General features: G+C 33.9%; 1 protein-coding gene across 2 annotated transcripts in view; it reads left to right on the forward strand.

Annotated features, from left to right (window-relative positions):
• LOC141450312 (very long chain fatty acid elongase AAEL008004-like) overlaps positions 1 to 15,913 on the forward strand; it is a 66,450-nt gene that overhangs the window by 16,598 nt on the left and 33,939 nt on the right. The window contains exon 1 of one of the 2 annotated variants that reach the window (XM_074120619.1): positions 11,626 to 11,830. The exons of the other annotated variant lie outside the window; for it this stretch is intronic. The gene's annotated coding sequence lies outside the window, so the exon portion shown is untranslated. Of the gene's footprint in view, positions 1 to 11,625; positions 11,831 to 15,913 lie in introns of those variants that run through there. 2 annotated transcript variants of the gene reach the window in all.

Consider the following 15,913-nt stretch of genomic DNA (forward strand, 5'->3'; position numbering starts at 1 on the left):
TATAAGGGCCTCATTTCACATCAAAACCATGACCCAAAAAAATTTCAACTCTCAATATCTTCTCAACTAATAGATCTGTACTCAAGAAAACTATAGCATACTACTCAGTAAAACAGAGTGTGTAAGAGCACAAAATTTATTACGAATAATCTGTTGTTTACTGTGGGAATTATAAGTGCCCAATTTCACAGCAATACTATGACCCAAAAAAATATCAACTCTCAATATCGTCTCAACTAATGGATCTGTACTCAAAAAACTATAGCATACTACTAAGTAAAACAAAGTGTGTAAGAGCACAAAATTTCATAAGAATAATCTGTTGTTTTCTGTGGGAATTATCAGGGCTCCATTTGACAGCAAAACTATGACCCAAAAAAATTTCAACTCTCAATATCTTCTCAACTAATTGATCTTTACTTAAGAAAACTATAGCATCCTACTCAGTAAAACAGAGTGTGTACGAGAACAAAATTTATTACGAATAATCTGTTGTTTTCTGTGGGAATTATAAGGGCCCCATTTCACAGCAAAACCATGACCCAAAAAAATTTCAACTCTCAATATCTTCTCAACTAAAGGATCTGTACGCACGAAAACTATAGCATACTACTCAATAAAACAGAGTGTGTAAGGGCACAAAAATTCATACGAATAATCTGCTGTTTTCTGTGGGAATTATAAGGGCCCCATTTCACAGCAAAACCATGACCCAAAAAAATTTCAACTCTCAATATCTTCTCAACTAATAGATCTGTACTCAAGAAAACTATAGCATACTACTCAGTAAAACAGAGTGTGTAAGAGCACAAAATTTCATACGAATAATCTGTGGTTTACTGTGGGAATTATAAGTGCCCAATTTCACAGCAATACTATGACCCAAAAAAATTTCAACTCTCAATATCTTCTCAACTAATGGATCTGTACTCAAGAAAACTATAGCATACTACTCAGTAAAACAGAGTGTGTAAGAGCACAAAATTTAATGCGAATAATCGGTTGTTTACTGTGGGAGTTATAAAGGCCCCATTTCACAGCAAAACCATGACCCAAAAAAATTTCAACTCTCAATATCTTCTCAACTAAAGGATCTGTACGCACGTAAATTATAGCATACTACTCAGTAAAACAGAGTGTGTAAGAGCACAAAATTTCATACGAATAATCTGCTGTTTTCTGTGGGAATTATAAGGGCCTCATTTCACATCAAAACCATGACCCAAAAAAATTTCAACTCTCAATATCTTCTCAACTAATAGATCTGTACTCAAGAAAACTATAGCATACTACTCAGTAAAACAGAGTGTGTAAGAGCACAAAATTTCATACGAATAATCTGCTGTTTTCTGTGGGAATTATAAGGGCCTCATTTCACATCAAAACCATGACCCAAAAAAATTTCAACTCTCAATATCTTCTCAACTAATTGATCTGTACTTAAGAAAACTATAGCATACTACTCAGTAAAACAGAGTGTGTAAGAGCACAAAATTTATTACGAATAATCTGTTGTTTACTGTGAGAGTTATAAGGGTCCTATTTCACAGCAAAACCATGACCCAAAAAAATTTCAACTCTCAATATCTTCTCAACTAATTGATCTGTGCTTAAGAAAACTATAGCATACTACTCAGTAAAACAGAGTGTGTAAGAGCACAAAATTTCATACGAATAATCTGTTGTTTACTGTGGGAATTATAAGTGCCCAATTTCACAGCAATACTATGACCCAAAAAAATTTGAACTCTCAATATCTTCTCAACTAATGGATCTGTACTCAAGAAAACTATAGCATACTACTCAGTAAAACAGAGTGTGTAAGAGCACAAAATTTAATACGAATAATCGGTTGTTTACTGTGGGAGTTATAAAGGCCCCATTTCACAGCAAAACCATGACCCAAAAAAATTTCAACTCTTAATATCTTCTCAACTAATTGATCTGTACTTAAGAAAACTATAGCATACTACTCAGTAAAACAGAGTGTGTAAGAGCACAAAATTTCATACGAATAATCTGTTGTTTTCTGTGGGAATTATAAGGGCCCCATTTCACAGCAAAACCATGACCCAAAAAAATTTCAACTCTCAATATCTTCTCAACTAATAGATCTGCACTCAAGAAAACTATAGTATACTACTCAGTAAAACAGGGTGTGTAAGAGCACAAAATTTCATTAGGATAATCGGTTGTTTACTGTGGGAATTATAAGGTCCCAATTTCACAGCAATACTATGACCCAAAAAAATTTCAACTCTCAATATCTTCTCAACTAATAGATCTGTACTCAAGAAAACTATAGCATACTACTCAGTAAAACAGAGTGTGTAAGAGCACAAAATTTCTTACGAATAATCTGTTGTTTTCTGTGAAAATTATTAGGGCCCCATTTGACAGCAAAACCATGACCCAAAAAAATTTCAACTCTCAATATCTTCTCAACTAATAGATCTGTACTCAAGAAAACTATAGCATGCTACTCAGTAAAGCAGAGTGTGTATGAGCACAAAATTTCATACGAATAATCTGTTGTTTACTGTGGGTATTATAAGGGCCCAATATCACAGCAATACTATGACCCAAAAAAATTTGAACTCTCAATATCTTCTCAACTAATGGATCTGTACGCAAGAACACTATGGCATACTACTCAGTAAAACAGAGTGTGTAGGAGCACAATATTTCATACGAATAATCGGTTGTTTACTGTGGGAGTTATAAAGGCCCCATTTCACAGCAAAACCATGACCCAAAAAAATTTCAACTCTCAATATCTTCTCAACTAAAGGATCTGTACGCACGAAAACTATAGCATACTACTTAGTAAAACAGAGTGTGTATGAGCACAAAATTTCATACGAATAATCTGTTGTTTACTGTGGTAGCACAAAAATTTAATAGAAAAAGTACTCACAACGAATTAATGAGATACAATACTTAAAATTATTAAATTTTATTAAATCTAATTATATTTGCTCAAGTTGCCGGCGGTATTCAGAACAATTATTGCCGTACTTAGAAACATTATCTTATATGCAATATTCAAATTAACTGCATGGTATGCACTTTTTTCTTTTCTTTTTTTTAAGTAATGTTTTATTGTGGAAATAAAAATAATGCTAAATGTAAAATAAGTACCAGAGTTAAGATAATGAGAATATGAAACGGTTTGTGTGAACGGACGTATTTAAAATTCATGCAGCAATACTCTCTGAGCATGAGATGCCCGTACAATCAGCTATAGAGCTAGTTTACGACATGATCATTTCTTTCTTAAGACACCCTGCAGCTTAGTATTCTTCGCATTTCGCTAGAGGTTAGCGTAAGGGTGAGATTACAAAAATAATTCATTCGTTTTTGAGCATAGCTCGACTTCCGTCTGGCCAGGTAGTGGTTACTCTAACACACACAGTAGGTCCAATCTCCTACTAGCTCCATGATAGCCTCTTTCTTCTTCTTTTTTTTGTAATAAATCAAAATAGCTGAAAAAATATTAAAGTTTTATTACCTAATCATATACTTCAAAAAATGAATATTGTGACCTATTATAAAACCTAAAGGTATAGAAAAGCTATATAAACTATACTATAAAAAGGTTCAAACAATGAAATAACGAGTTCCAAAAACAAAAAATGGTGTACCCCAATTAAGTTCGACTATTCCATTGTGGCCTCGTGAACCCAAAGGATAGCTGAAGATCTTAAGCAATGATCAGTATGCTTTAGATTAGGACTACCTATTTTATCGATCATTGAACAGCCAGCTAAGTGAGAGCAGGCGGTATCCGGTATCTCCAAGCTAATCTACTCTCTTCCCTCAATTTTATTATTATTTTAAAATAAATTATTTGCGCAAATATTTTACTAACTGTAAAACAACTTTCTATACTTAGCATTATTTTAACCTTCATTACAAGTGCCGAAACCATTGTTTTGTTTCATTCGTCTTACGCATAAATAACAATTTTATTAATGTTTTCTCCAGAGTAAATTGTTCAGGAATTTTAAGTTTCAAACAAAATAATTTGCATAATCATATTTTATTGTTGAGGCGAATAAAATTTTACTTTCTTGATTATATTTATGAAAAGTTCAAGTGTTGATTCTGAATTAAGACCTCGCTTGTTCCAAACTGAGCAATTAAGTTGGGGTTAGCTCTACAATTTGAACGGTGGTTATTAATTTTACCGCGTAATTAGTAATTGAATTTTTAAAGAATTATTTTTTTTAAGGGTTTAGAGTGATCACAGTTTTGAGCTCCATCTAAAAAAAGCCTCTACAAAACACGATACTGTATCGCCGCTTGTAGAATATTCAGCAATTTGAAGTTCAGCTAACGATAAGTGCGTCTTTTCACAACAGCTTTCTGTGGTGTCTTAGAATGTATTTGATGCTAGTAAAAATCAATTAGACTCTGTAAAATTTTTCGGAGCCTTGCTTGTTTTGAGGGCGACAGATATAAGCAGCCATATGCAAATCGTATTGTATATATGTATAAAGTTATCCGAATTTTCTCTAAATCTATTTGGTCGCAGTCTTATCCAACTCATATTTTCAAGACTCAATTGTAATCTATTTCTACAACCCTTATCTGCTGAAGAATCACTGCTGAGTTTAGTTCTGGTTTTGGACATCATTATTTTGTTGAAAGTATCTCTTTTCAATTTCCTTATAATTAATTTATTTTTTCCCAAATCTGAATGCAATATTCGGACAATACACTTATTAAAACACATTAATGTCACACTCTAGAAAGCCACGTTTTAAGTTAAATCGTTTAACGTTAAGCGACTTTGCGGAATTCGTTAGATTCTCGAAAATTCCATCTTGTCCCAATTTTCTCTAAACTTAGGCCGAAGCAGTTAGTGATTTAGATTCAAGTGTGCTAGCAGACGAGATTCTTGTAGAATATAATTGTAATCTAGGTTTTATAATTGACCACAGACCAATTATTTATTACCTGCATTTCGAATTTTAAGTCTACTCGACTAGTTGAGCCAGTTAACAATATTATTTCACATGTATTAATAAGAGAAAAACTGTAACAAACAGTTACTAGATTTTTTTAAAGATTATTTTTATGTAAAATTGACAGATTTTGGTATTTGGCATATCGGAATGATATTGTAAGCATTTTATATTTATTTAGTATGTCATAATTTATATCTTTTGCAACATCAAAGTAACTTCTAATTAGTAAGTTAAGTTAAACTTTTAATTCATTTCAGCGATTACTATTTTTCAGCTTTTCTTAACTAGCTTTCCATTTATAATTAGAGGATTTAACTCGAATCCTCTATTCAGAGATGGTGCCAATGACTCTTTCCTTTTAGATTGAAACTACTCAACAGGGCAAATTGGCAAAGTTTATCTATTTGCTTTTTTTTTTAATGTGAGCTAAACCATTCAGGAAGAAATAATGTAACTGGACAAGTTTTTTCTAATAAAAAAATGGTTTTAGTTGAGTTATTTGCAATTACAGAATTAGTTCAGTAGGTAGTGCCCTGGACTTACTGCCCGTAGATTTTCACTGTCTAGAGAAAATTCTCTAGAGCGACAATGAGCAAATTTAGCGGGTATGCAGGGCTCTGATAAGATTCGAATCAATGATGATCTTAAAAGAAACAGTAGTGGAGTCTCCTTTCATACTCTCTCTTACTACTGTTGTTTAGAAGCCTTTGGAGTTACCTCCCTAAACATTTGCGAAGCGGAAATCTACGTATTTGTGAACGTAATGTCTCCAATCGCCAAATTTTCAGAAAGCGCAATATACCTGATATAAGATACTGTTGCCGCTACAGAATTTAAAGGTTTCAAATGCGATTTCACTTTTAATTCACACACAAACTCAATCGCCAATAAATTTTCATTATTGAAATAATATGAACAATCAGGTGCGTAGTGCAGCAACAATGTGGCACCGTCTCGTATTTCTATTAATTAAATGATACTGTCACATTATTTTACTGACATATCGACTGCAATTTACAATTACTGAATATTTAATTATAATTTTTTTTTTTTTTTTTTTTTTTTTTTTTGGCGCATCAACATCTGAGGTTATTAGCGCCCGGAGCTTTTTCCAGTGCACTGCCGGCCTCCGGACAGTGTTCTCTCGTTACAGACAACACTGTTCATCACCGGACAGTGAGCTGTAAGAAGCTCCTAGGAAGAGAAAATCTAAGGGTCAGCTGCTGGATTCGAACCCGGGACCTCCGCGTGGGAGTCCAGTATGCTAACCTCATAGCTAATCCCTTCCCTAATTATAAATATTGTTTTTATAAAAAAAAAAAATTAAAAATGCTAAATATCTATTCGTTAACATTACCAATTAATTCATTTTAAATCAACTCAGTATGACCGGAAAACTTCTCTCTTGCTCTCCAAGAACAATGTTTCGCTACATTTTGCAATTCTTTTCCTGTATGCGCTTTGGTGTTTCGCACATTCTGAGTCCATATAGCAGAAGGGCTTCTTCCCTCGAGATGTGAGCTAGCTTGGACCTCCATATCCTACACTGTCCATTTCAGCGTTCACTCCCATTAAGTCCTAGTCCTAATTCAAACCCTTCATCTCCTAGATTTTCTTTCTTAGCAGCTCTTCCGCCATGGTCATGCTCCATCTTCGTGCAGCGCTGATGTATTAGACTATGTTTAACTTGTTTGTTGTAGGGCTGGCAGCATTGCCCCATAACCATTACTTACCTTCGCGATTTCTTCCATATTCCGACGTAATATTAGATCCTAAAAATTTGAGGGAATCATTAGAAGGAAATCGTGTCACATGGTAAATGCTGGAGTAGAGCAGAAGTGTGATTTGTTTCACATCTAATTCACACTTTATTTGTTTCTCATTTTAAAGAATTCATATTCTTACTTTTCATCCATTTAGAACATTCGCATGGGGAGGACTAATTAGAACATTACACTGTATTCCCTTGAGACATGTCTCAGAATGGAATGTATCCAAAATCTTTTAATAGATTCCTTTAATTGTATGTTTTATCAAATGTGAAAGTGTTCTGTTCGCATTTTTACAGATAACGTGTTAAATATTATTTTAATGTTATGTTGGACATTGCAAGTTAATCATAATGATTGAATGAGTATGTTCTCTGTTGTCACAATTTGGACGTTAAGTTTTATGTCGAAGGTCATATCGAACATTTCTGTCTTTACAACTACAAATTTGGATTGCGGTTACCCGAATTTTTAATTAAAAAGATTTTTTTTTTGTTTTGTTTATTCTCAATGAAAACTTATTTAATTTTGTTTAGCTGAAAACTATGTTAAAAATTAGTTGATTGGCTTCACTATAGTTTCACCTTAATGAAAATAATTTTTGTGAAAGCATGATATCGCAGATCGCCTCCTTAAAATCAATTTTTATAAAAAGAACGTTAAAAAAACTTTGTTAAAAATATAAATAAAAAGTTTAAACATATCTGTGGTTTTTGAGGATGCTCTCTACACAGTCGGAATTTCAACAGCACATTTGCTCTTCTTATATGAGATGGTTGAAGACTAACTGAGACGGCGTGTCAGAAGGATTAGAGAGCATACCAAGACTGCTCTGAATTGAAGTTTTCCTGGGACTTCGTTCACATTGCTTAGCTAGCACTTCATGGGCTGCATTCTACTTCAACTTTTATACCCACAGTCACAGTATTTCAAAAGAAGTCACAACTGACTTCTTGGAGTAACATCTACAGAGATACTCTAAAGGCTCAAAGATCTAAAGAAAAGTAACACCAGATCGCCCTATAAATGATTTTAAGATCCAAGTAACTTTTAAGCCCTTTGATCTTTTTTTTTAAAAACCCTTGAAAATCAGAAAAGATTATGTTTTATTAGAGACAGGACATTTTAGAGGATAAACTTTGACCTAATACTATCTTATCAGCGGGAATGCTAAAATAAGTTTGTAATTGTTGTAGCTGTTCACAAAAAAAAAAAAAAAAGGGAAAAATTTATCTTTAAGTAAAAGGGCATTTTCGTTAATTCACGTTAATCACTAGTTAAAATTTTAGTTTTCCTCTAAACTATCTACTAGGACAGAGTACGAGGGTCGTTTGAAAAGTCCGTGCAAAGTCAGAGAGATAGCACTACTGGCGCGTATCGAGGTTATGTTTAGTTAGTAGCATCTCTTGGAAGAACACACACCAAGTTTCAGCCAGATCGGTCTATTTCTTTGTGTTTGGCATTCGTTTGAATCGAGGAATTCGAGTGATTTTCAAAAAATGGACGAAAAAGAATTTCGTGTGTTGATTAAACACTACTTTATGAAAGGCAAAACGCCTCAGGAGTCTAAAGAGAAGCTTGATAAACATTATGGTGACTCTGCACCTTCGATTAGAACAGTTTATAAGTGGTTTCAAAATTTTCGGAGTGGCCATATGGGCACAAGTGACGCTGAACGTTCTGGACGCCCTGTTGAAGTTACTACTCCAAAAATCATTGATAAAATCCATGATATGGTGAGGGATGACAGAAGAGTGAAGGTGCGTGAGATTGCTAGTGCTGTGGGCATCTCGAATGAACGGGTACATAATATTTTGCATCAACATTTGGACATGACAAAGCTATCCGCAAGATGGGTGCCGCGATTGCTCACGCTTGACCAAAAACGAAATCGTGTGAAGTGTTGCAAGGACGGTTTGCAGCTGTTCCAGAAGAATCCGCAGGACTTCAAGCGTCGTTTCGTCACTGTGGATGAAACATGGATACATCACTACACTCCTGAGGCCAAAGAACAATCTAAACAATGGGTTACCAAGGGGGAATCTGCGCCAAAAAAGGCGAAGACCGTTCCTTCGGCCGGAAAGATTATGGCGACTGTCTTTTGGGATTCGCAAGGAATAATCCTCATCGACTATCTGGAAAAGGGTAAAACTATTACAGGTGCATATTATTCATCGTTATTGGACCGTTTGAAAACCGAGCTGCAAGAAAAACGCCCACGATTGGCCCACAAAAAAGTCCTTTTCCATCACGACAACGCACCAGCTCACACCTCAGCAGTTGTGGTCGCAAAATTAATGGAAATAGGGTTCCAACTCGTTTCACATCCCCCCTATTCTCCAGACTTGGCTCCCACGGACTACTATTTGTTCCCCAATATGAAGAAATGGCTGGCGGGAAAAAGATTTTATTCAAACGAGGAGGTGATTGCAGAAACGAATGGCTATTTTTCAGACTTGGACAAATCCTATTATTCGGAAGGGATCAACAAACTAGAGCAGCGTTGGACGAAGTGTATAAGCCTAAAAAGAGACTATGTTGAAAAATAAAAAAGGTTTACCCCAAAAAATTAAGTAGTTTTTATTTTTGCACGGACTTTTCAAACGACCCTCGTACAAGTTCGGGAAAAATGTTCAACATTAAATTTCAGGGTATACATCTACAAATTTGCTGAAACGCAGGGAAAAAAAAGAATTAAGGAACGTATGTGCTTCTAGTTGATGGTCAATAAATGGTTAATGACCTTAAATTCACGATACTTGACTCTCACCTTTAAAAGACAAGTAGGTCACTATCCTTTCTGATTTGAAGGTGAATACTTGTGGTGTTTAGTGAACTCATTTAGGTCATTTCCTTAACAATTTGTGATTATTAGTTTATTAATTTTATTTATTGTCATTGACTTTTGGCCGGAAATACGCGTTAGGAGGAAATATTAATTTAGGCTCGTGTTGAATTTTCGAATTTCTAGTTATGACAATAAATACAAGTTTAGAAAACTTTAACTAACATGAATTTTTATAGCAAAACGTTGTGGATTTTATAAAAAAAAAAAAAACTCTAAAAGCAAAACAGGCAGAAAACTAAAAATTTGTACTCATAAAGTGGTAATTTCTTGTAACTTTTTATTTAATAACTCTAAGTAACATTATTACTGAACTTGTAGATGTAACCAATAGGAACATCCGTAATTGTGTAATTATCCGTCAGAATAAGTGATTTACTTTTATTAAGAGGTTCAAAATCTCCTGAAATCTTTGATCAAAGTTTTGGAATTTCTTTACTTCTGTCAGTTCATTTTGATCCTAAGGAGGAGTGATGATTAGTGAGAAGCACATTTCTTTTCTTTTCAACAACGCTATTTTCTGCACACATCTACCAAGGCGGTCAATATACGTACAAAATTAATGTTAATAGTTTAGCTGTTTATTTGCTGTCTGCGCCCTTGATATTTCCTGAATTTATAGAATATTATTGGTTTCCTATTTCCGGTGGTTTTTATGGTCAGTATCAAGAATTATAATGAAATATTAATAAAACTTGTTGTGTTCAAGGATACATGTTCCCTTTAGACTTGGGTCTGTCTATATTATTCAAGAATTCAAGCTGGTAATATTCGAACTTTAAATTCGATCATAAGGGGGGAATATAATTTATATTTTATATTTAAAGTTATTTCCATATTTCACATTACTGTCCAAGTGAATTCATTATTGATATGAGACATTAACCTTTTAAGAAAACGCAGATTTTTGGAGGTTTCTGTTATGGTACCTTTTTCTAAAATGTTAATCCATTTTGTGTGTGCCCAAATTCCAAGATAGAAGAAGTTCTACAAGTTGAAACTTGCAGAATTGTTGGAAGAGAAATTTGTGTTAAGTGTTCCGACCAGATTTTCGTCATCATTTTGAACTTTTATTTAAAAAAAATAAAAAAATATGTTGCAAAGTTGTTAGCAAGCAAAATACTTAATAATGAAAGATAAATTGTTTCCTATCAGTGTAATTAGTGCTCGATTAATTAATAATAAATTGTACAATAATAATCATAGTGACCTTGTAGACGAAAGTGTGTTAACTAGACGAGATCATCAGATAGGTTTATCGTTTTATCGTTTCTGATCCACCATTCAATTCACAAGCACTAGTCCAGTTCTATTCTCTTCGAGTAGGACTGCTCGCACTGAATGACATTCTTAGCAATGACGTAACATGTCAACCTTCTTTTACTCCATGTTGGTAATAATTAATACCATTGCAGATTTCTAATTTACGCTTCTGAAAATCATATTTTGTTTGAGATTTCGTTAGCTTGCCTTGTACCAGTAAATGTAATTATTGGATTTCTGTTCTCTGTTTAAGTATTTGCAAAGACATTTTTAGTTGTGCAGTTATATGTTCTATTATTTGTAATTTTTTTTATTATAAACATGCCAAACTTATAGTAATATTTATAAAAAATACTTTCATTTTTTTACTTTAAGACAATATATCTAAGGTTATTGGCGCCCGGAGCTTTTTTCAGTGCAATGCTGGTCTGTGTTGCAGACAAAATGTAAGATCCAGCAGCTGGATTCGAACCCGCGTCGGAATCTAGTATACGCTAATCACTGAGCTAATTTCTTCCCTTAGTTGTATTATTACAATACTGATTTCTCTAGCGAGGTACGAGGGCAACTGCTTGGGTTAAACATTATAGCTGATCATTACGACCAGTCATTCGCAATTACATATTGGATCCTTCACCTTTACATTCTATTTTATAAACAATGGAGCTCAAGGCAACCGCAATAGATCTTTCAGTATAAATTTAAGAACAGAGTGAGATTTGCAGAGTGGGCTTATACTCCTCTAACTTAGCACACATCTGTGTCATTTCAGCAGTATCTGCGGGTCAAACCGTTGGGCAAATCGAGAAGGTACTCATGGCCTGCACTAATCAAACCGGAGTTCAGCAAAACATAAAGAAGAAAAAGACAAGATCAACAAGTAAGCGAAACAGAAAAAAACATGGCAAAACAAAGAGCGGCAGGAATGTCGGAAATAGAATTCGCATCTCTTTTGTAAAGTTATCAACAACACTAGTAAGGTAAATAGTTCTGATTAGTTTCCTTCTATGTAAATGGATCCACAAATTGTAAGATTAGCTCTACATTTACATATTGTAATGACATTTCATGAATCTAGTATGCGCAACAATAGCGAATCGGATCCTAAACAGCAATGCCAACTTTTCTTTCTGTTCATGATACTCATGATGTAGACCGCTTCGTGCCAGTGTTTATAGTCATCAAAGACAGAATTCCTGTCGTCATTATATTTTTTTCCCCTTAGTAATTATAAAAATTGAATATTTATTTTTCACTGCATATTCTTTCTATTAATACTATAATATTCAAATTTGAATTCGTCGCTGCTTTTAATATAAGAGCTTCACTTTGCTAAGGTCGCGCCGAAGTTGCTCAGATTATCCCGAACTACATGTTTCCTTCTAAGATGAAAAAAGTTGATAAGTTAACCTTCCTATTGTTGAGCACGTGTACTCTTGAATCTAGTCGGGTTAATGCAACGTGGAAGTGATTTTAGTAACAATAATTATGTACCAAGTATGATGAAGCTTTCTATTTAATAAGAACTTTGTCCTCCTGACCTGATGACTCGGCAAAAGAAAGTGTGTAAAATTGTTTAGTTTCTGCATATGTAGAAGATCTTTCTTAAATTTATTCTTATTAACGGCTCCTATTATTATTATTATTATTATTATTTTTTTTTTTTCAAGTTAAGAAGTGATAACTCTGGATGTCACTACAAAAATTCACACCAACAAAGCCTGCCCCATTTACATTTTCGTAGTTCATCTGTCCAACTTAAACATTTAGTAAATTCAGACCATAATAATCTAAGGAAGTTTCAGAAAGGTTATCATATTTGTTATATTGGAAAGTGTGAGCTGAGTCATTGTACAAATGAGTGCGACCTACATAGTTGTGGCCCCCTTGAGTGTAACTGTTCTGCGAGGTGTACGCCAGGGTGTAACTATTGCTCAGCTAAATAATCCTAACAGTTGCGTATTCATCCTCCTTCACCAATTATCAAATCTATCTTTGTCTGAGGAGATAGCAATGCTTTCCATTGCATTGATAGAATGCAGTACCTTGGTGAAGATCGTTGTTTATTCTTCTGCAATGACTTTTTACACTAATTTAGATTAATTTCTAGCCTTTTTAAATGTTCTCTTCCAATGCTGAACGACCTAATTTTTTTGGATTAAATAATTTGATAATAAAATATCTTACAAGACTTGGGAAATCTTAAAACACAATCACAAACCTTAAACCAATAAAGTGAGAGAGAGGAATCATTTTCACGTAATATTTAGTAAAATTTTGAAAATCATAATTTCGTGATACATATATTTGTTACTGAAAACGATTAAATCCCAACATAACATGCAATAATAACTTAAACAACTAGGCATTTTTCTCAGAGGGTTTGTTGCTTCACTTAACTTGACCCCGTAAAGTTGCTACATAAGGAGAAACACAAAGCATCTCAGAATTTGATGTTGAGAATATATGCAAAGGAAACCTGGACAATAAAAGATCTAAAGAGAAAACTGCTGTCCTTAAAATGGAATACCGTAGAAGTGTTGTACGAGTGGCTGGTGTTGAAAGAAAGGTCACGATCATGTCCGAGATTGTTACCAAATGAATTGCAGGGCAGTGTTCTTCAAAATATTATAAAGGAAACGCTTTAAACGCAGTATATCTAATGATTCAAATGCACATGCAAATCTGAAACACTCATTTGGAATAGTTTTTCAGTAAATTCCCAGTAAGTGACGTTTCAGTACAATGTACGATTCTGCTTCTTGTAGCTGAAATTCCGGATTTGGACTTCTGCATTTCTTTTGCGCGAAGGATGTAAATCAGATTTATTCAAGCTTAGTTGCACATTTGACGCTATCTTGAAGTAAACTGGTCGTTTCATTTTGCATGAATTGTGTGTATAAAAGTCAATTCACTCTGAGTGAATCATTCGTGAGGAATGCTAAAAGTGAACGTACCTGTGTTTATATTTGTATTATACATTGATTGAAATAGATACATGAGTATGTACAAAATTGAATATTATGAAAACGGCGAGGTCTTATTAATTATTTAGGACTTGAAATCCTTGAACAGAAAGTTGGATCTGTTCTTACAGATTGTGTCTCTAGTATGTTGACAGCTGTGTTGTTAGACGACCAAGAAAATAGTCTGATTCGTTAAAAAAAAAATGTGGAAAAAATTTAAAAAAATAAAAAATAAATATTACGCAACTGTCGATTACAAATATTCTAGCAATAATATGTTATTTTGCAGAGTCGGCGTCAGAATTTTTATTTATTGCAAATAGCGTTCCATGTAGAAACCAATATGTATATACATATATTTCTGAACTAATATTATTATTTCTAAACGATTTTTTTTTTAAATAAAAAAGTAAATTATTTAACTGTAAAAAACGTAAAAGTCAAATCTAAATCTTTCAAAAATGTAATTAATGTAATTTAATATTGATTTTGCAGACTTGTTGAAGTTTTATCTGAGGAAGAATAACTTTTAGAAAGTTTTCGATCTTTAATTCAAATAATACAAATTTAGTGAGGTAGTGTCATAGCCATGTTGCGAAGTGTGAAGTATCGTAATAGGATCGGCAATCTGACCGGAAGCGCAAATAAACTCTTGGCGCCAAAGCACTTTTTAGGGGTAGGATGAGCTAAGGATTGAAAAGGAGTTTTCAGATTGATGACTGGTCTCGCAGCATCTGATGTAGGCAAAGATTTGTTCGGACTAGTTTAATCCTCGGTTTAATCAAGGGATCTGAAGTCTTTATATCACGTTTCATATGCCTTTCATATGTTGGGTTTTTAACCGCACACTGTGGTTCCTGAGGATTCCTGAAAAGCGGGACATCTAACCTTATAAATCTATCTTTATATTTTATGTACTCACTGAAATAGATACATTAGTATTAGGAATATTATTTTCATTGTATGTTATTATATTTAGAAAATCGGAGGTATTTTTTAGCAGCTGCAGATTTTGTGAAATATTAATTACTAAATTAAAAAACAAAATAATTATGCTAGACATTTACCGAATGGCAATTATTGCCTGAAGAAGAATCCTTTCTGAATTGTAGCCAGAAGATTTGCGTTTAATAAAGTACTCAGGAAATGCGAGATACGTCTTTTCTATTAAGAAGATTGAACTAAGTTAGGAAAGGCATCAACAATGCTCTAAAGACAGGAGAATCCTTTTGCGATGCCCCCCCACCCCACGCAAACACCTTGACTCTATGAAAACTATTGGACTGATTTACCGCTAGAAGAATTCAGTTACACATTCGACAAGAAATCTCGAAATATTGCTTGATAATCTGGAAATCTGCAATAATGAGAAAAAGGAAAAAGTAAATGAATGTTCAGAGTCCTCTGGAGATAAACGTGGTGGAATCGGCATGCTTTCTAAAATGAAATATACCAAATTCTAGCTAATAAATAAATATAAACTAATAATATAAACTAGCTCATCATCGCACACATTCTTTCATATTCACTCATTATGTACTTTGTAGTATGCCTACGTTCTGTAATAAATATTGAAGTAAGCCACAATAGAACTTTTAGATCTCCATTTGTTTTTATTGGGATTTAACAATTCTCTCTTCAGTTTTCAATCTACTTAAGCACTCTGTTTATTCGACCCTCCATAATCAACTGATCTAAGAATGGATGCGAAAATTAATTAACAGAACGTAGAATTTAACGATCTTCTGCGGAATTCATCCAGATCGCTACGATTGTCAAAAAAGTAGCAGTACGTCAACCCGTGTTTCTTTTCGCTGTTACGCAAACAAGTATTTTTTTAAAGGAGCTAAAATTTCTAAGCTTAAAACATATACCTTGCTAAGTTTAAAGGAGAGCTGGCTTCTGTAGTTAATACAGGAAATGTTTAATTGTTATCCTGTAGAGTAGCTAGTTATATATTTTCATTCCTACAAGGATGTTGGCGCCCTTGTGGTGTTCTAGCTTAGCACGTTGAACACTTGCACTGATAATTCCAACACGCACTCAGCGATGGTCGCGTGTACAACTATCTGAGTTCAGGAACTCATGGGCAACACT

The sequence above is a fragment of the Rhodnius prolixus genome, unplaced genomic scaffold (assembly GCF_049639745.1).
Source record: "Rhodnius prolixus isolate KJV_2025 unplaced genomic scaffold, Rpr scaffold_2, whole genome shotgun sequence".
NCBI lineage: Eukaryota > Metazoa > Arthropoda > Insecta > Hemiptera > Reduviidae > Rhodnius > Rhodnius prolixus.